Consider the following 20,227-nt stretch of genomic DNA (forward strand, 5'->3'; position numbering starts at 1 on the left):
GCAATTTCAGTACAGAGGAATACCAGGCACTAAGATCTTTGCAAAATGACCATAACATCACGATAAAACCAGCAGACAAGGGCGGTGGTTTGGTAATTCAAAACACAACTGATTATGAGAAGGCATGTGAGGTTCTACTGGCAGACAGGAAGAACTACACCCCCCTAACACGAGACCCCACACACGACTTAAGAGCTCGGATCACCAACCTGGTCAAAAGAGCTGAAGAGAACGGGGAAATTTCCAAAAATGAGGCTGATTTCTTGAGTACGAGTGAAAATGTAACACCCTATTTTTACACTCTACCAAAGACACACAAGAACCAGCTACCACTACCAGGAAGGCCGATCGTATCAGGCATTGGCTCCTTGCTAGAGCCTCTTTCACGGTTTTGCGATCACTATCTCAAACCTATAGTGCAAAACACTCCGACCTACCTGAAGGATACTAAAAGTTTACTTCAGTTGCTTCAAAACCTTGATTTTTCAGGAGATACAGTGACACTGGTTACATTAGACATTGAGAGTCTATACACCAGCATCCCCCAGGACGACACCATCAAGGTCCTGGGTACGGCCCTAGACTCCATAACTTGGGACTACCAGGCATCCAAGACCTTCATAATAGACTGTGCTACCTTAGCATTAAAAGAGAATTTCTTTGCCTATAAAAACAACCTCTACCTGCAAACAACTGGGACATCTATGGGCAGTACATTTGCCCCCAGCGTGGCAGGCCTGTACGTCGCGGATTTTGAGGCGAGGCATATCATACAACCCAATGGCCCCTTCACGTCTTTCATCAAAATATGGAGACGTTACATTGATGATGTCCTGGTATTATGGACAGGCAGTGATGAACAATTACAGGCCTTCCTAGGTTGGATTAACACACTAGACACTAATCTAAAATTCACTTCTGAATTGAGCAGAACAGAGGTCACCTTCCTGGATGTGAGGATTCAGGTCTCCGGGACAAGATTGACGACAAAAACATATCAAAAACCGACTGCTCGCAACAACCTACTTGAATTCACAAGTTTTCATCCCCGGCCCCTAAAGGAAAACCTTCCATACGGCCAATATTTGCGGATAAGACGCAACTGTTCTGATCTTCAAGATTTTAAGATCCAGTCTTCAGATCTAACTGACAAACTCAAGTTACGAGGCTATCCTTCCAAAATACTGAATAAAGGTTACAAGAGGGCTCGCAACCAACCACGAGAATCTCTCCTTGAAGACAGGGTTACAGACAATTAAACCATACCACTGACTGGCATAACTACATATAGCACAATGTCCAACCACATGAAAAAATCAATTAATAAGAATTGGCGCATTGTGTCCAGTATTAAAACAGATTGGGAAAAACCATTATTCTCTTTTAAGAAAGGACGCAGCCTGAGGGACACTTTGGTGCACACTCGACCGAGAATTGAAGCACCGACCACAGAGAGATCGATCACAGACACTTGGGGTTTACCGAGAGTTACTGGTCACTTCCCCTGTGCAAATTGTAGTGTCTGCCACCTCACGACACACTCCAAAACTCTTGAGCTTGAGCCAGGCAAAATCTGGACACAGAAAGGTCACACAAATTGCAATACTCTAAACGTCATCTACCTGATCACCTGTTCCTGCGACCTACGTTATGTAGGCATGACGACCCGCAAAGTTAAGCAAAGGATAGGTGAACACCGTTCGAACATTAGATGTAAGAAACTGACCACCAAAATGAGCCGTCATTTCTTGGAACGGAACCATACTCCCAACGACATGCGATGGACTATCATCGAGCATGTGATTGGCGGAATAAATACTCCCAACCGCCTTTTTGAAAAAGAACAAAGGTGGGTATATAGGCTTGGTACCCACCTCATAGGTCTGAATGATGATATTCCCTGGAATACTGTGATGAAGTGAACTAATATGGGGTCGAGCAATTTCTGACATGGCATGAATCAATATTAACTATCTATCTTCATTAATAAGCTGTAAACCTATCTATAGGCTCTTAACAATGTAAGCCCTTCACATAAGACCGGCGGTAGTTTGGGTCTCATAACCTTATGGCTGCTTTTTATTTCAATGTACTAACTGACTTTAGTCAACCATAAGCGAAGGCACTCATATGCGAGATCTTAAATCGGCCGCCCCAGTCGTTAGAAACACTTCCGTGTTTAGCGCGACTATGGTTTACCCCAGGTCACTTAGCAACCACTTCCAACACCCCATGTGACCAAACGTCATTCACTCCCCAGCAATCCGATTGGCAATGCGCGTCTGACGACGTGCACTGACGCGGAACCACGCCCACCCGGAAGCAATCTCCGCCTCGCGGTTTTGCTTTTAAACAGTAAACCGAGCCCGCGGCACTATCGTCGGGGTCCGGTACGAGGGCGATGTAGGCAGACTGAGGGTGCTAAGCGTCAAGGGCGTCAGTGGAGACCACTTAACATTACCAAGCTAAGTACAGTTCACGCTCCTTTTTTAACAATGGGCATTACAGTGATTCTATGCCATTCTCTTTCTCCCTACGTACTGCCATTTTTCAGGGTGTGCCGAATACGCTTCCACCCCCCTCCTGAGACCCATGGTGTTTGATTCTAACACCTATAAAGTGAGACATTTTAATTGGTTTGCGATCTCATTAGGATATTTACTTTGATCGCTCAGTTGACAATCTTCTATGAAGATTTTCACCTTTTAAATCCATAGTCACTTCTAGTCCATATCACGAATAGTACACCGCACCTATCCTAGTTCATACGAATCCTGGGCTAAGAGGTGGTGTTAACCATAGCGCTATTCATCCACAGCTAGAATTTTATCACCTTTGGAGCACGATATCCACAGTAACAACCAGTATAATTACTAAGTGTTTGTTCTGTCCTACTTGTGTGTCTCTGTCCCTTTACTTCCTAGGTGCAGAAACCGATAAGTAGAAGCCTCCTAAACCAGGAGTAATTAGGAAGAGTTTGTTCCTTCCTAATTTTTTTGCACTTTTTCACTTTTACTTAATTTTCACTCTCACGCCCCTAGGTAAGGGTGGGCCTTAGCGTGCCCATACCGCCAGGGTTTATCACACACAGTCCTGAAGAATTGCCGGGTAAATTAACACCGTTTCGATGGCAAGAAACATGTTGACAAACCTATAGGAACCCACCACTCAATTATAGTGGACTGTTTGCTCACATATTTTAATATCTCTGTCTTTAGTGATCATAGAATAAAATTATTACCTCAGACACACTACTGACTATTTTAATACTTCCACCACTCACTAATCTGAATTGCACTCAACACGCCCTTAAATCACCATCCTGCTCCGCAGTAATCCTGGCTTTGCAGCACACCAAAGAGACACTCGGTCTCTTTGGTGGGGCCCGATGATGAAGCATGTCATCACTAGGTGGTGAGTGAGGGCTTCCTTCAACATCCCAGTGTGGTTGTTTCTGTGCTTCCAATAACGGCCTAGCTTTTCCTCAAGACACTCTTCCTTTGATTATTGGTTGATATAGTGTACCACCAAGACATAGTCCATCGTGAGCAGGATGCAGCATTGAAGATGACCCTTGGCCCAGCACCAGACCACGAACGAGCCGTCTAAGAGTTCTGAGCAATTGACAAATAGCTGAAGCTCTTTATGACCACTTTCCTTCTATGAGTATATCCCCACATTTGGTACCCCACCTGCTTCTGCTTGAATAGTAATCTATGAATAGGTCCGGATTGGACCCGAACAACCCTTGAACGCTGTTCTTGGCTTCCTGTGCCAGGTCTGTTAGAGATCTAAGGATTTCAGTCTCTGTAACTGTGGGCCGGAGGAAGATGGCCTGTATTGATGATGAGAGAAGGCCCATCAATCGAGCTATTTCACGCACTGGCATCCGTGGTCTGGACAAAGTCTTTTGTCTAATCTTTGCAACCTTTTTGAAAGGGAGACTTAGGATTTGTTCCTTGGAGTCTGTGACAAACTCTAGAAATATGATGGTCCTTATTGAGGTCAAATGCAATTTTTTTTTTATTTTTTTTGGTTCAAGACATTTATTGAGCATTGTCAGGAACACACAGCGTCTCGCCAACAACCCGGAGGCCGGCCGCTATCAGTGCATACAGTAATACAAAGCAGTTCCAACATGTATGCGTGTTACAACAAGTCTGCCAACAGTTCCATCCAAGTGACAAGTGCAGAGGAAGGGGAGGGGGGAAGGGAGGAAGCAGCAGACATAACATGCCATATACCTTAGCCCAGGGGCTGTATCGCAAGTCCAAAATAGCACCATCCAAGGATCATTACTTCCCAATTTCAATTGCTGTCAGTCCCAGGCGGGATTGGGGGGGGGAGGAGTGAGGAAGCAGATAACACATCATGCCATATACAGCAGTCCAGGTGTTACATTGCAAGACCATGAACATCATCAACAACTTTCTGTTGCCCATCTTCAAGTGCTGTCATCCTCGGGCGGATCAGTTATCAAATAACATTGTAACGGGGCCCATATATCAGTAGGCCTAGAAGTAGGCGGCAGTAGTTCAGAATAGGTATGCAATTGCTCCTGGCAATACACCATATCACTCATCCAATCTTTGAATTTGGGCGCTCTTCCCCTCCCCCATCTACAGGCCACCCTACGTTTGGCCAAAAGCATAGCCAGTGCTACATATTTGCGGTGAGCCGCTTGGAGAGGTGCAACATATCCCAGAAGGGCCATCATTGGGGATGGATCCACCGTCATGTGTATCATTTTAGAGAGGGCCTGAAATACCTGAGTCCAGTATCTATTCACTTCAGGACAACCCCATGCAAGGTGAAGGAAATCAGCTCCCGGGGCCCCACACCTGTCACAGGCATCGGTAGGCCTAAGCTGGAATCTGTGTAGGCGCGCTGGAGTGTGGTACAGCCTGTGCAGGTATTTATAGTGGATTATCCTAAAACGGCTGTTAGACGATATGCGCTCAGTTTGCTGTAGGCAAAATTCCCATTGGGTGTCCGTGAAGGTCAGTGCTAGATCCTGTTCCCATTTCTGCCTAGCGGGCAGAGCAGTGTATGTCGTGTTGACCCGTATAGATTTATAGAGTGCCGACACCAGTTTAATAGGATGGTCGTGAAGCAGCATGTTGTGTAAGGGAGGTAGCACCGGGGGCTCGCTGGGGAAATCAGGCGTGATAGCTTGCAGTCCGTGTCTGAGCCTAACATAATAAAACAAGTCCAGGGGCGTCGGGTGGATGCCCTCATATAAATGTTCCCTAGTTCGGAAGACGCCTTCTAGGTACAGGTCTCCCCACGTAGTGACATTAATCTTTTTCAATAATTTTTGAAAGCCAGCCTCTTGTAGGAGCGGCAGCTGTGGGTGATAGGCCAGCGGCATTGACGGTGCGTATAGGAAGTGCAAGTCTAGCGTAGACACGATAGAGTTCCATGCCGTCACCGTGCTCGACACAGTGGTAGGGGTCTTGTCCCTTCCTTCAACCTGGGAGTATAGTGCGCCTTCAATAGGGATGGGGTGTGCCAACCAGTGCTCAGCCGCCAGTTGGGGCATATATCTCTGCTGGCGCACCCAAAAGTACGCATAATGGGCCTGAGCAGCTCGGTAATAGAGCTCAAAGTCGGGGATTCCAAATCCCCCTTGTGAGTATGGCCGGATAAGGATCTCCCATTTGAGTCTGGGCGTCTTACCACCCCACACTAGTCGGAGCAGTTCTGAGCGTAACAGACGAAAGAAATGGGAACCGGGGTGGTATGGAATGTTCAAGAATAAGTATAAAAGTTGAGGGAGTATGACCATCTTAACTAAGGAGGCTCGTCCCGCCATGGAAAGAGGGAGCGTGATCCACCTGGATATATTGTCACTCATCCTGTCCATCACAGTGCCATAGTTTGCACGAATCAGTTCTTCTCTACTCTTTTCCACATGTATACCCAGGTACTTAAAATCCCCTGTGCTCCAGGCAAGTGGGAATTCAAGTGGGAATTGAACTGTCGAGGCAGTAAGGGGGAAAATACATGACTTCTTCCAGTTGATTTGAACCCCCGAAAGAGCACCAAACCGAATGAATTCACGGAGTATGGGATGCAAGTTTTCACTAGGGTGGCGAACATAGAGGGTGATATCATCAGCATACATAGAGACGAGTAACTGTCTCTGAAAGCAACGCAGTGCCCTGTCCTGATGATGCTGACGCAGCTTAGCCGCCAGGGGTTCAGTGGCTATGGCAAAAAGAAGGGGGGACAGGGGGCATCCCTGTCTTGTTCCTCTTGTGATGGGGAAGTCCGATGACAGTTTCCCATTGATGAGTACTTTGGCTGTTGGATATACATACAGTAATTTAATCCAGGAAATAAAGAGAGGTGGGAAGCCCATTCGCTCAAGTACTTTAAACATAGTCCCATTCGAGCGAGTCAAACGCCTTGGTGGCGTCTATAAAGATGGCTGCCATTGGGAGGTCTTCATGGACGGAGTCGTATACTGAGAAAAAGGTACGGAGATTATGTGATGTAGCCCTTCCAGGGACAAATCCGGCCTGGTCTGGAAGGATAAGTGCAGGCAGGAGGAGGCTGATGCGTGTTGCAATCAGTTTCGCGAGGATTTTAACGTCGCAGTTTAATAGGGACAAAGGCCTGTAAGAGTCGCAGTTCGAGGCGGGTTTCCCTGGCTTAAGCAGCGATGTAATGAGGGCAACTCTCATGGAGGCAGGGAGTTGGCCCACCTCCAATGCGTCCTCAAAAACTTCCCGCAATACCGGTGCCATGAAGTCAATAAACGTCTTGTAGAATTCTATAGGTATGCCATCTAAACCGGTGGCCTTACCCGATTTCATGCCCATGATAGCTTCCCTGACCTCGTCTAATTCAAAAGGGGCGTTCAAGAAGGACCTCTGCGCATCACTCAACCAACCTAGGGAGACATCCGCCAGATAGTCATCCAATGTGAGTTCACCATGTCTGCCAGTGGAGTACAGTACACCATAATGGCGCACAAATTCGTTAAGGATTTGGGTGGTGTCTCTAAGTATTAGCCCCTCAGCCGTCTCAAGTTCCAATATTATCGTCGGAGCTCGCAATAGTTTGACCGTCGCTGCCAGAGCTTTCCCAGGCCTCTCACCCTCCCCATATCGTCTAGCCACCCAGTATTTGTTCCGAAACTTTACCTCGCGAGCAGCTTCTTCAGAGAATTCCGACAATTTTTCGCGAATGGTAGCGAGGGTCGTATTGTCAGGGTTTGCTCTAAGGCGAATTTCAGCACTGCGTAAGTCAGCCTCTATGCTGCGTAATCGGGTCAGTATGCTCTTGAGTACTCCCGAGCCCTTTGATATACATAAGCCTCGGAGTGTGGCCTTAAAGGCATCCCATATGGTCGCAACGTCCTGGACAGATTCTTTATTGCGTTTAAAGAAATCTAGGCATTCATCACGGAGTTCCTCTTGGAATACCGCGTCCAGCAACATAGTGGGCTGCATGCGCCACGCCGTCACCGGGGGGCCGAGCTCAGAACCAGTCAATGTGATCAAAACGGGGGAGTGATCGGAGTACGTCCTGGGGAGATGTGACGCATGTATCAGCGCTGTAAAAAGTTGTGAGGTTAAGAGGAAATAATCAAGTCTCGCCCATGACTTAGCCTGTGCTGTAAAGTGGGTACCCTCCTCTCTAGGTCCGCAGTACGACCGCCAGGCATCTACGAGATTGTTACCGGCAATAGTCGCTCTAAGGACTTCGCGCCCATTCGTATAGTGGTGTGGGGCGGGGTGTGATCTATCCAGAGGGGGGTGTAGTGTCACGTTGAAATCTCCTCCCCATATGATGTGTTGTGGTCCTGTCTCAACTATAGCCGCCCATAGAGAGGTAAAGAATTGAGGGTCATCCGTGTTGGGTCCATAACAACAGACAAGTGTTACTGACATGTGTCCTAGTCTACCCCATAGTAAACAATACCTTCCCTGGTGATCCACCTTGGAGCCAGCAGGCCGAAAGGGTGTGGATCTCTTAACTAGAATGGCTGTACCTCGTGCATACGATGAGTAGTTAGCAAAGATCGAGTGAGAAGCCCACCTACTCCCAAAGGCCTGTGATTTGTGGGGCGCAAAGTGCGTTTCCTGTAGGAAAGCAATGTGAACATTATGACGATCAAGGTAACTCAATATTTGTCTCCTCTTCCTATGATCCCCCAGCCCTCTCACATTCCAAGTAATCACAGTCAAGCGTGTGTCACCCATGTAGTCGTGTAATACAATAACTGCAGGAGTAAAGTTTGGATGGCAACCAATCCATCCTCAGCAACAATCAAATCATCATCCAGTCGGACCAGCCCATCACCCTCAAGTGGAAACAAAAAATGGAACAGAAAGGAAACGACCCTAACCCCTCCGCCATGTCCCCGCCATGAGTAATGTGCAGTACACCCATCTGGCCCCCGCACCCCTAGGCCATAATCAAGGAGTCTTCCATAGAGCAAATACATGAGCTTAGTACACAACATGCACATGTCAAAACTTGAATCCCAACAGAATTCCCAGCAATCCCCTCCCCCCCACCCCCCCGACAACCCCAGCAACCGGACCAGGCTGGAAAAAGAGCAGACAATTCTCAATGTGTAACTGTACATAACAAAGCATCCCAGAGCATTCAAAGGAGGGTCCACATCTTTCCGCGTTAGCCCGTTCTACCCAGTTGTCAGTCCACCACCCCCCACCCACTGAAGCCACCCCAACTCGCCAGTATCCCATTCCCACCCCCCACCCATAAACCAAAACAGTGCTAAATAGCAACCAACAAACAAGCAACCATGTGAATGTCATTGGGGAACACCCAGTTGGGGTCATCAGAGGTGCACGGTCCACCACCCCCAGCCATCCCACTCCATACATGTCCACTCTAGGGTCACCCTCGGAGCAGAGAGGGATGAAGGGGGTGGGGCCTGGCATACATTACCACCTGCAGTCCAACACCCGTCCACGGCACCCCAGGGGCAGCAGCAGCCATCTCCGAGCTGGGCGAGTTCCACCTATCCTCGAGGTGAGTGAGGATGAACCAGTCAATTGCAGGAGGATACACCGAAGAGAGCCAGCCGCCACTTATTCGGGACCAGATGCATTGAAGTCTTCAGCTTCCGCAGTCCGCTTGGGTCGTTTGGGCAGGGTTTTAAGGTAGTCTTCGACCTGTTGTGGATTGAGAAAAAAATGCTGTGTACCCTGGTTAGTGACTCGTAACTTGGCCCGGTACAGGAGATCATAGTCAATGTTCAAGTCACGGAGCTTCCTTTTAACAGCAAGAAATTTCCGACGCTGTTCTTGAACCACCGGGGTAACATCAGGGTATATCGAGAAGGGCACACCATCATATGTCAGGTTCTGGTTTGCTCTAGCTGCTCTGAGCGCCGCATCGCGATCTCGGTAATTGAGCAGGCGTGCAATAATGGGTCGCGGTGGGGTCCCTGGTTGTGGTTGAGGCCCAAGGGAGCGATGTGCGCGTTCCACAATAAAGTGAGGCGAAAGAGCTTCTGCCCCAACTGTTGCTGTAAGCAGTTTCTCGATGTATAGTTCCATCCTCCCCGTGTTGGTCGATTCCGGAATGCCCGTGACGCGCACGTTGTTCCGCCGGCTCCTGGCTTCCAACTCCTCGTTTTTGGCAGCAATTACCCTCAGGACATTGTCCATTCTGGCAAGGCGAGAGTCATGTGCTGCGGTCGTGTCATCATTTGCCGATATTCTGCGTTCCGCCTCAGATATGCGTTCTTCATGGACATCCATCTTTTGGGCAATGCTGTCCATCCTGGACGTGAGTCTGTCTACTTTGTCGACCACTGTCGCAAAGCCCTGTCGCATTTCTTGCAGGATGGTGGCCATCTCCGGGGTCAGCAGGGTCGACGTGGAGGCCTCCGCGACCGGGCTCCGGGGTGGCACCGCTTCTCCTGTGTGACGTGTCCCCTTTTTCTGCGACGCAGTTTCAAACTGCAGTTTGGGCTGGCGACTGTCTGGCTTCCCCATATCGGCAAATCTATAAATGGACTTCCTGCGTCCCTGCGCCGTCTGCACCGCCGTCGTGAAAGGGCTAGTGAAGGATATAGTGGCCACACACTATGCAGTGCGGTGCAGCAACGCCGATCTTGCAGCTTGTGTGCCAGGTATTGGGGGTAACTGAGCAAGTGCTGGCGGGGTGGCTTTCAGCGATAAAAGCGCAGTGCAGGTATAGACAGGCCCCGCAGGAGAAAGTGCAGGAACCTCGGCAAAGACGCAGTGTTTTTAAAGGGGTGGGAGCATCCCCATTCCGGCTCAGCAATATAAGGTGTCCCCCTGCGTCCAGGCGTCCTCCGCACAGTGGCAGGGCAAGAACCAGCGAACAAGATAGTAGCCCCACTCCGGGCAGTGCAGTGTAGGCCAAGACTTCCCTGTTCCAACCCCGGCACCAGGCAACAGTGGCGCCCCAAGGGCAGTCCTCCCAAAGATGGCGTGGAGCGAGGAGAAGTGCAGAGAGAAATGGCAAGGTGCAGGACTCACCCAGCAATTATGAAGTCCCTCGAGGAAGCACCGAGGAGCCACTGTGTTGTTGGAGTGTAGGCTAAGCGGCAGAGGGCGGGCAGCAAGTCCGTACAAAGTCAGGGTCTGGGCGGGCAGGTATGGGTCACGGGCCCCCTGCAGGTAACAGCCGGCAAAGCTAAATGCGCCAAAATCTACTTTTTGCCGACAGCAAAGGGGAGCCTCAGCATGGTAAAGTCGGCGGGAGCACCACACCCCCTCTGCCACCGCTCCGCATATAATGCTCACCGTGATGCCCTCCGCCGCCAATCACATCTGCCGATCACTCTGGAAGCCCAGGGCGGGCCGCTCGCCAAGGTCGCAGGGCCCTCCTGCCTCGTGGTGAGCCGGGGGCTCGCGTAGTTCTGGGAGCCGAGGTCCGACACCGCAGCAGTCAGGCTCACTTCGGCAGGGGGGTTCCGCCAGCCGTAACTTCGGCGTCCGAGGGGGTAGAGCCTCCAAAGTCGCACCGATTGTGGAGTGGTGCCAGCTGCCCCTCCGTGGGGATTTCCGGGCAGGTGCGTGCAGGGAAAGTAGGATCAATTCAGGATTATCAAGCCAGGCTGCTGGAGCCTCACGAAGGTGCGGCCATTCAGCTAGTGCGCCCTCTAGCGCCCCCCAGGTCAAATGCAATTTCTATTCAAATTCATTTATGATGAAGCCCCGGTTTTCCCACAGATCTATACTAGCTTGAAGGTTCTTTCTCAAGTTTGCTGGACATTGATCCATAATCTGGATATTGTCCAGGTAGACAATGCTGCGCATGCCCCTAAGCATAAGGTGTTCTTTCACTGGTTTGAGGACCTTTGTGAATCATTAAGTTGCCGAAGAAAGTTCACTCAGAAGCGGTGAGGGGAGAATATTGGAAATGGTGAGGTAGGCATCTTTCAGGTCCAATTTGACCATCCAATCCCATCCTATTGAGAATAGCCCTATAAAGGTGACTCACCTCCATATTGAAGTAGCAAAATACCAATCTCTTGTTGAACTCTCTGAGATTGATGATGGAGCATTGAAACCCGTACCTCTTTTTGAGCCGAAAAACCTTGCTCACAAAACTTTTTTGGTAAAAGGTAATTTTGCTTATTGGGTTTTTCCAGTTCTGACACCCTGTTTATGAGCCTGGAGTTGTGTTGAGAAAAGGTGAGCGGGCATGCTTGGAAGGGTTGGTGCTCGGACCCATAGAATTTTGTATGGAAAATTTGGATGGATTGGAGAACCCATGTGTCCAGTGTGAGGGCTTGCAAGTTGTGGGTCATTGTCCCCTTACTCTTAGTTGGGATGAAGGGTAACATTCACTGTTAAAGCTGTTCTGAGCGTTGTATCCTCTTCTGTGTCTTCAGTGCCATGTGGCTCCTCTAGAGGAAAAGAATCCTCCAAATGGAAACTGGTCCTGTCATTTACGGCTCTTAGAGCAGTGACCGCTGCCTGAGTGCCCCACTGCCACAACCAGCCCTGAAAGAAAACCTTAGGGGTAAAAATCTTTTTCATTGAGTCCTGAGTCTTGTCAAGGGAATTTAATGAAGATACAAATTTCCCTAACTTCTTGGGAACGGTTATGTTTTATAATGTACCGCAATACAGGCCTGGCTAGTCACCTAACCTTTCACCTACATTTTCCCTGCCATTGAACTACATAATGGTTTTGTGTATTGACCTTTTACCTAGTTAGGGGCTGCATAAAATATTGTGTGACTTTCCCAGAAAACTAGCCTCATTAATTATGCATGAGGATTCTCAGAATCACAGCAGGATTACTATCTTCTGCATAATAACTATGTATAAGAGTCATCCCTTCTGTCATCCTCTGCCGACATGACACAGCAAAGTAGAACCCCTGAGGGTACCTTTTGGGTATATATACACCACATCTTTCCTAGGGCGGGCAGAGGAGAAAGACTTCCATGCTGACACATTGATGCAAGACGCTGAGGTCTGACATCCCTCATGGGGTGTCCATCTCGAGGCCAAGACTGGGTCCTTCATTCTCACACAACAGGTAATGGGGTTGGTCTTATCCTAGGGGGATTCTTGGCTCTACACCTACATACATGCTAGGTACACTTAGGTACACCTAGTTAGGGTTGCATCGTAGGAGTACACATTATTATTAAACAGAAAAACTTTCCCTTGGTGGACACACTATAATTGCATACACCCTATACTCATAGAAGAATTCACATATGGACACTGTGCCCTACACACTATAGTATACCCACACACAGATTACATCATTCAAAAATGTATTCTTTTTATAAAAAAAGACCAAAAAGTCTTGTTCACAGATTTTAACCTTAAAAACAGCACAAGTCGTGCCCACAATTAAAAATTCACAATTTCATCAACACAATTATACACGCATAAATGGTTAAAAAATACATTGTTTTACAATACATTATTAATACATTATTCATCAGCACAAATATCTGAAAAAGGAAATAAAATTCACAAAAAAGGGGAGAGACATACAAAGACTTAATAATTAGTCATTCAGTATTGCACATCTGAGAACCTAACAATCACAAAATCTAACCCTGGGCCCGTTTTGATTTTGTCTACAGGATAGATTCGTTCTCTTGATTGCGCAGAGGTAGCGTCGACGCGTTTCGATGGCTATTCCAGATATACTGCCATCTTTATCAAAATAAAAAGAATACATTTTTGAATGATATAATCTGAGTGTGGGTATACTATAGTGTGTATGCAATTATAGTGTGTCCACCAAGGGAAAGTTTTTCTGTTTACTGTACAAGTACCCTACTCCCCTGGTGTGTGAGGGGGTCTCTCTCTAATCTTAAAATGTACACATTATTATTGTCATGTATTCATATACCTGCCTATATTCATTGTTTTAGCACTATGGTAGAAATCTAACATCCATTTACTCTGTTGGTGCTTATATTCATTTATATCGGTTTCTGTCTTATGGTTGTTTCAGCACACCTATTTTACACTAGAATGATGCTGGTTCAATAAATATTTCTTGAAAACATCCCCACCTTTTATTCCTTGTATCTCTCTGAATAAGTGAGCACGAGTGACTGAGCGAAAAGTACTATACTGTTATCCAGTATTAGGGGTATCTTTCATAGATTCACATGCCTGAATCTTTCCCCGTCGTCGGGATGGGAGTCCCCGGTACATCAATAAAGTAATGTCACATAGACATATATACATAGTAATTGGCCAGAGGCCTCTCATTAGTAACATATCCATGTCTTTTTGTGAAAAGGACCAAACTTTGGCCAAGAGCCAATCAGCTATCACCACCCTCTGGAACCTTCCTGGAAGGAGCTCTGGTCCCTCAGATTTTCTACCGCACGTCGTGCTAAGGGAGTCTCCACTGAGCTCAGCTCAGCTTTCCTTAGTTTTCTGGATTTCCAGTACTTTTCTCTTAAGAAATTCTTCATTTGTGTGGGGTTTTTGAGTTTGCTATGGCTGATACCCCTAAAAAAGGATTTTTTAGGTCCTGTTCCTCATGTGGCAAAAAGAGACTTCATTTGGATGACCAGCACCAGGATTGTCTCTATTGCCTCTACCCTGACCACTCTGCGAAGGATTGCAAGGTCTGCCGTACCTTTTCAACAAAGACCCTCAAGGACAGAGAGGGGCACCTTTTGCTATGGCTACAGAGACTGAAAGACAAAGTCCAGGCATCTCTTCTGGTGAGAGTGAATGTTCCTTCAGGAGTTCACATTCCTCTCATAAAAGACCTAGAGTGACATCCCCATGACCATCTACGGAGCCACCTCAAAGGAAGACGCTTAAAAAGTCTTCAGAGGTTCACTCTAAGGTCTTGCCTGTGAAGGTTTCTCCTCAGGACTCTGATTCCACCTTCAAGAAACCTTTCACAACTTCGTCAGCTTTGCCTGTGACGGCTTCGACGGCTACCATCTCCACTTCTGTAGCGTCTTCTTCAATGTCCACGTCGAGGTCTACAACTTCCTTGTCGTCGACGGGTAGGTCTATTTCATCCATAATTAAAATAAAGAAATCGTCGTCGGCGTCTGTTAAGTTGCCGTCGACGAGCACTTCCACGTCGACGAAGACGGCGTTATCGTCGTCGACGAAAGCTCCGTCAACGAAAGCTCCATCGACGTCTAAGCCATCACCGTCGACGAAGTCGTCGTCGACGACGTCACCGTCGACGCCACAACCGTCGACGATGCCATCTGGATCAGTCGTCGACGTCCCTCTGTCGACAACCACCCCGTCGACGTCCTGCCATCGACGACCACCCCGTCGACGGGTTCGACGACGACATCGGAACCTACCTCAAAACATGCGCATGTTCACCTAAACATTATCAAATGCACGCTGACACCGGCTTTAACCTCTCCGAGCAGAGTCCAGACTTTACCACCGGCGCATCTCCTAGACGAGGATGACTCCGATGATGGCTCTATGTTCCGGGCGGCTACTAGCCCAACCGAACTGAATGTAAAGTACCACGAGAGTTCGGATTTTGAGGAACAAGAACAGGAAGAACAGATAGATTGCCAGGAGGAATTCCAGTCTCCACCTCAGCCTATGGTTTGTCTACCTGCATCTATAGTCACTGACCTTCAGTTTTTGATTGCGGATTATAAACAGAGGTTCCCATCTTTGCCTACGGCTCCACCACCTCCAGTGGTTTCTCCTCCACCTAGGCCTCGACCTTTGCCTCTAATACTTCAGCCTGTCCCTGCTCCCTCACAACCTCCACCGTCCTCAGATGACGAAGAGGAGGAGCAACAACATGAAGAAGGGGAACTTCATGACTCTCAATCGACACAGGATGAATGGGACGATTATGTCATTCCTTGCTCGGCATCTCCTGTGCCTACGCAAGCTGATTCTCCTCCTGAGGATATCGGGGGTTTCCATAATATTCTTGAAAGGGCGGCTTTGCGTTTCAAAATTCCTATGACAACTCAGCAACAAGACTGCTTCCATTATGATTATGAGAAACCGTTCAAGAAGGCTGTCAGGTCCATCCCTGTGATCGACTACATTTGGGAACAGGGGGTTAAGATCATGCAAAACCCTTCTTCCTTGCCCCCAGTGCTGCCTAGGCTGGACAAGAAATATAGGGCTCCAGACACGGCTCCAGCTTGCCTTACTGGCCATCCCAAACCGGACTCGGTCATTACCCAAGCAGCGCAGCGTAAATCGAAAAATCCCTCTGCTGCCTTGACTGCTCCCCCGGATAAGGACGGAAGAAGACTGGATAATATCGGGAAGCGTTTTTCTTCTATGTCCGCATTAACAGTGCGCGCTTCCAACTCTTTGGCACTGTTAGGGCGTTATAACCGTCAAATGTGGGCTGATATTGCCCCATATTTGGGATCCTTACCGAAACAAGAAAAAGAGGAGGCTAGGATGATTCTCTTGGAGGGAGAATGCTCAGCCTCAGAAATCATCGATTGTGCGATGGACATTGTATCAACAGGTTTTCGCCAACTGGCTGGGGCTGCGGTGTTGCGACGCCAAGGTTGGCTGAAAGCTACTGCTTTCCGTCCGGAAGTACAAACTAAGGTGCTTGACATGCCGTACGACGGCCAACTTCTTTTCGACGCACACATTGACGAGGCGCTTCAAGGTATTAAAAAGGATACCGATACGGGCATTGGGTACCCTCCAGTTTGAGTCCTCCTTTTCGTGGCTCAAGAGGGAGAGGACTATCTTCTACAAGAGGAGATTTTCATGGCTACAGGTCCGCCTACACCTCAAATCAGCAGCCACAATACCAACAGTGACAACAACAGCAACAGTTGTCCTACACAAAGTCTTCCTTTCATGGCAAAGGAGGAAAAACGAACACAGCCAGAAGACAATGACTTCTCTCTGCCACAGGTCTCCACTTCTTCTCTACCTTACAAGATTGGAGGAAGAATCTCGTCTTTCCTACAAAATTGGAAACAGATTACTACGGATCGATGGGTCCTTCAACTAGTACAATTCAGACACTCTCTGGAGTTCATAGAAACTACGCCTCAGACCCCTCCTCGTCCAATGCTCCACAAAAATTTGCATCTACTGCTTTTGGAACTCTCACTAATGCTCCAGAAAGGCGCTATAGAAAGAGTCCCTCTTGGTCACCGAGGCAAGGGATTCTATTCCCGATTGTTCTTGATCCGAAAGAAGGAGAAAAAATGGAGACCTATATTAGACTTAAGAAACCTAAACAAGTATCTCAAAAACCAATCATTTCGCATAGTGTCCATTCAGGAGGTGCTACAACTCCTCAATGCGAACGACTTCATGGTGTCTCTAGACCTTCAAGACGCCTATTTTCACGTGCCTATCCACAGGAATCACAAAAAATACCTCAGGTTCGCTATGGCGGGCAGACACTACCAGTTTGGGGTGTTGCCCTTCGGCCTGAAATCAGCGCCACGCATTTTCACAAAATGCCTGTCTCCAGTTGCCGCGTATCTCTGGCAACAACATCACCAAGTTTTCCCATACTTGGACGACTGGCTCGTCAAGGCGCCTTCTTTTGCAGGCGTAACCAAGTCCTTCAACGCCTGTCTTCTGCTTTTCAGCGGCTTGGGCCTCACTCTCAATCGAGACAAATCCGTCCTTCAACCTTCCCATCTTCTCACTTTCCTAGGCGCTGTCCTCGATACGGCCCAGAGGAAAGCATTTCCTTCTCAGGAACGTCAAACCAAGCTGACATCCTTAGCGGCCCGCATTCAAGCCAAAAGATCCCTCACGGCTTGGGATGATGTCTTCTTGCATCCTGTTAGTTCCGCATTGCCGTCTTCACATGCGCCCTCTTCAGGAAGCGCTGTCCACTCAATGAATCCAGTGTACAGGATCGTTCGACGATGTCATCCGTGTGACTCCTCCCATGGTGAAAGCTCTACAGTGGTGGATTCACCCGCAGAACCTTTTGCAAAGCTTGCCTTTCTTGCTTCCAGTTTCTCCGCATATCGTAACTACAGATGCGTCCCTGGAAGGTAGGGGTGCGTTCCTCCAGGAACTCAGAATCAGCGGACGGTGGTCCCCTTCCGAGCACCAACTTCACATAAACCTCCTCGAGTTACGAGCATTTCTTCCTCGGATCAAAAATTCACCAGTCATTGTGAGGGCGGACAATACCACAACAATGCACTATATAAACAAACAAGGGGGGACCCGTTCCCTGACGTTGTCTCACGAATCTCAGAGAATCTGGAACTGGTTGCTTCTTCACAACATTTCCCTTTGTGCAGAATACGTCCCTGGAATGGACAATGTCCTAGCAGACTCACTGAGCAGACAACGCTCTGGGTGCCACGAGTGGGAATTGGATCAACAGCTTCTCAGTCACATTTTCTCCCCATGGGGCACGCCTTACCTGGACCTTTTCGCAACCAGACAGAACGCCAAATGCCAACACTACGCAAGCTGGCGTCCCCAGAAGGGGTCTCTAGGGAATACATTTTCGATTGCATGGTTCACTGTCTTTGCGTACGCATTTCTTCCATTTCCCCTGATTCCCATGGTCCTCCGGAAGTTGAAGGAGGAACATTGTACCCTTATCTTGATAGCTCCAGCTTGGCCGCGCCAACACTGGTTTACGGAGCTTCCTCTCTTATCGCTGGAACCGCCGATCCCATTGCAGCCTTTCCCAAATCTCCTCACAATGAACCAAGGGCAAGTCCAACATCCAGATCCAGCATCTCTCAAATGATCGGCTTGGCTCCTGAGTTCAGGGAATTCCAAAACTTAGACATCCCACCAGATTGCAGAGTTGTTCTGGCCCGAGCTCGTGCTGACAGTACCAACGAGACGTATTCCCTGAAATGGAAGAGATTCTGCATATGGTGCAAATCAAAGAAAGTGCATCCTCTTTCTTTGTCTCCTGCACTGATTTTGCCTTACCTTCTACATTTGGCACACTCAGGTCTTGCTCATGCTTCGATAAAAGTTCACCTGGCCGCAATATCTCACTTCAGACGTTCCTCTGCAGGTCCTTCCCTCTGGTCCAGTAGACTCATAAAACAGATTCTTAAAGGCTTGTTCAGAACGTTCCCTCCGGTGAAGGCTTTACCACCTGCCTGGCAGCTTAACATTGTGCTTGCTCAACTAATGAAACATCCCTTTGAGCCGATACACAAAGTGGATATTAAATATCTTTCCTGGAAAACGGCGCTTCTACTGGCTCTTACCTCGACGAGAGTAAGTGAGCTCCAAGCATTCTCAATTCAAGACCCTTTCCTCCAATTCAAACACGACAGAGTGATTCTAAGGACTAATCCTAAATTTATTCCAAAGGTCCCATCTGACTTTCATATTAATGAGCCTATAGTCCTGCGCTCTTTCTTTCCGAACCCACAATCGGCAGCAGAGAGGTCGCTCCACTCTCTTGATCTCAAACGCTGTCTTAAATTCTACATTCACAGAACACAGGCATTTCGAAAATCTAACCAACTCTTCGTTGCTTTTAGCAGACCTAGGAAAGGCCTTCCCTTGACTAAGCAGAGTATTTCACGTTGGATCTCTGCGGCTATTGCCTTCTGTCATCAGCAGGCAGGACGTCCTCTGCATTCCAAGGTTCGTGCTCATTCCACTACAGCAGTCTCAACCTCCATGGCGCTCTTTGCTGGAGTGCCCATTACTGACATCTGCAGAGCGGCGACATGGAAGACGCCGCATACGTTCACCAGGCACTAATGCTTGGATACGGAACTTATGAAAGATGCAGCAGTGGCACAAGCTGTGCTCCGTCATATATTTCTCTAGAGGTGAGCCTTCTCTTTCATCCCACCTTCCTACTGTATGCTCGCACATTTCTCTTTGAAATTGCATTTTGGTACCTTTTGCATTTCACATTTGATATGTTATTATCCTGTGAGACTTTATGTTGTACCATTCGAAATGTGCTTGTCATTGCTTGCTACTCTGATTCAGGCATGTGAATCTTTGAAAGATACCCCTAATACTGGATAAGGAATGCGTTACTTACCTGTAACTGCAGTTATCCAGTATTGGTATCTTTCACAGATTCACATGCAACCCACCTGCCTCCCCTGGAAGGGCTCACTTTAGTTCTCTCAGTAATATGTCTACTTAGCACTGTGCTTACGAAAATCTGAGGGACCAGAACTCCTTCCAGGAAGGTTCCAAAGGGTGGTTATAGCTGATTGGCTCTTGGCCAAAGTTTGGTCCTTTTCACAAAAGGACATGGATATGTTACTAATGAGGCCTCTGGCCCATTACTATGTATATATGTCTATGTGACATTACTTTATTTATGTACTGGGGACTCCCATCCCGAAGACTGGGAATGATTCAGGCCTGTGAATCTATGAAAGATACCAATACTGGATAACTGCAGTTACAGGTAAGTAAAGCATTCCTTTTTACGATCCCTGTGGGACAGGGTTGTCATGTTCGATAGTTGCCAGGAACTATTCTCTCCTTGGTAAGAGGAGTTTACAGTGGCACTGCGAGCTAGTTGGTATTCAGGCGAACATACCCGGTAGGGGGTATCTGGAATCAGTCTGGACACCAATCCCACAGTTTATGTTGTCTGTCTTGCTTCGCACTCCCTGATAATATAGAATACCACTCTCCCACACGGAGGCTCAAACACGAAGTAATAAACACACCACCACCTGGAAACGGATTTCACTTTTTCAAATGAAGCACATCAAATACAGTTTTTCAGAATAAGGCTTGGGGTTTTATTTATGCAATGCTCTCTAACAGAAATGCTTTCCCAGATGCCAAATGAACAACATTGA

The 20,227-nt window shown here is 47.9% G+C and overlaps 1 protein-coding gene across 2 annotated transcripts in view; it reads left to right on the plus strand.

Annotated features, from left to right (window-relative positions):
- The window catches only part of FANCM (FA complementation group M), an 837,191-nt gene that overhangs the window by 97,272 nt on the left and 719,692 nt on the right, over window positions 1-20,227 (plus strand). The gene's annotated exons all lie outside the window — the stretch shown is intronic.

This window comes from Lissotriton helveticus, chromosome 9, assembly GCF_964261635.1.
Source record: "Lissotriton helveticus chromosome 9, aLisHel1.1, whole genome shotgun sequence".
Classification (NCBI taxonomy): Eukaryota; Metazoa; Chordata; class Amphibia; order Caudata; family Salamandridae; genus Lissotriton; species Lissotriton helveticus.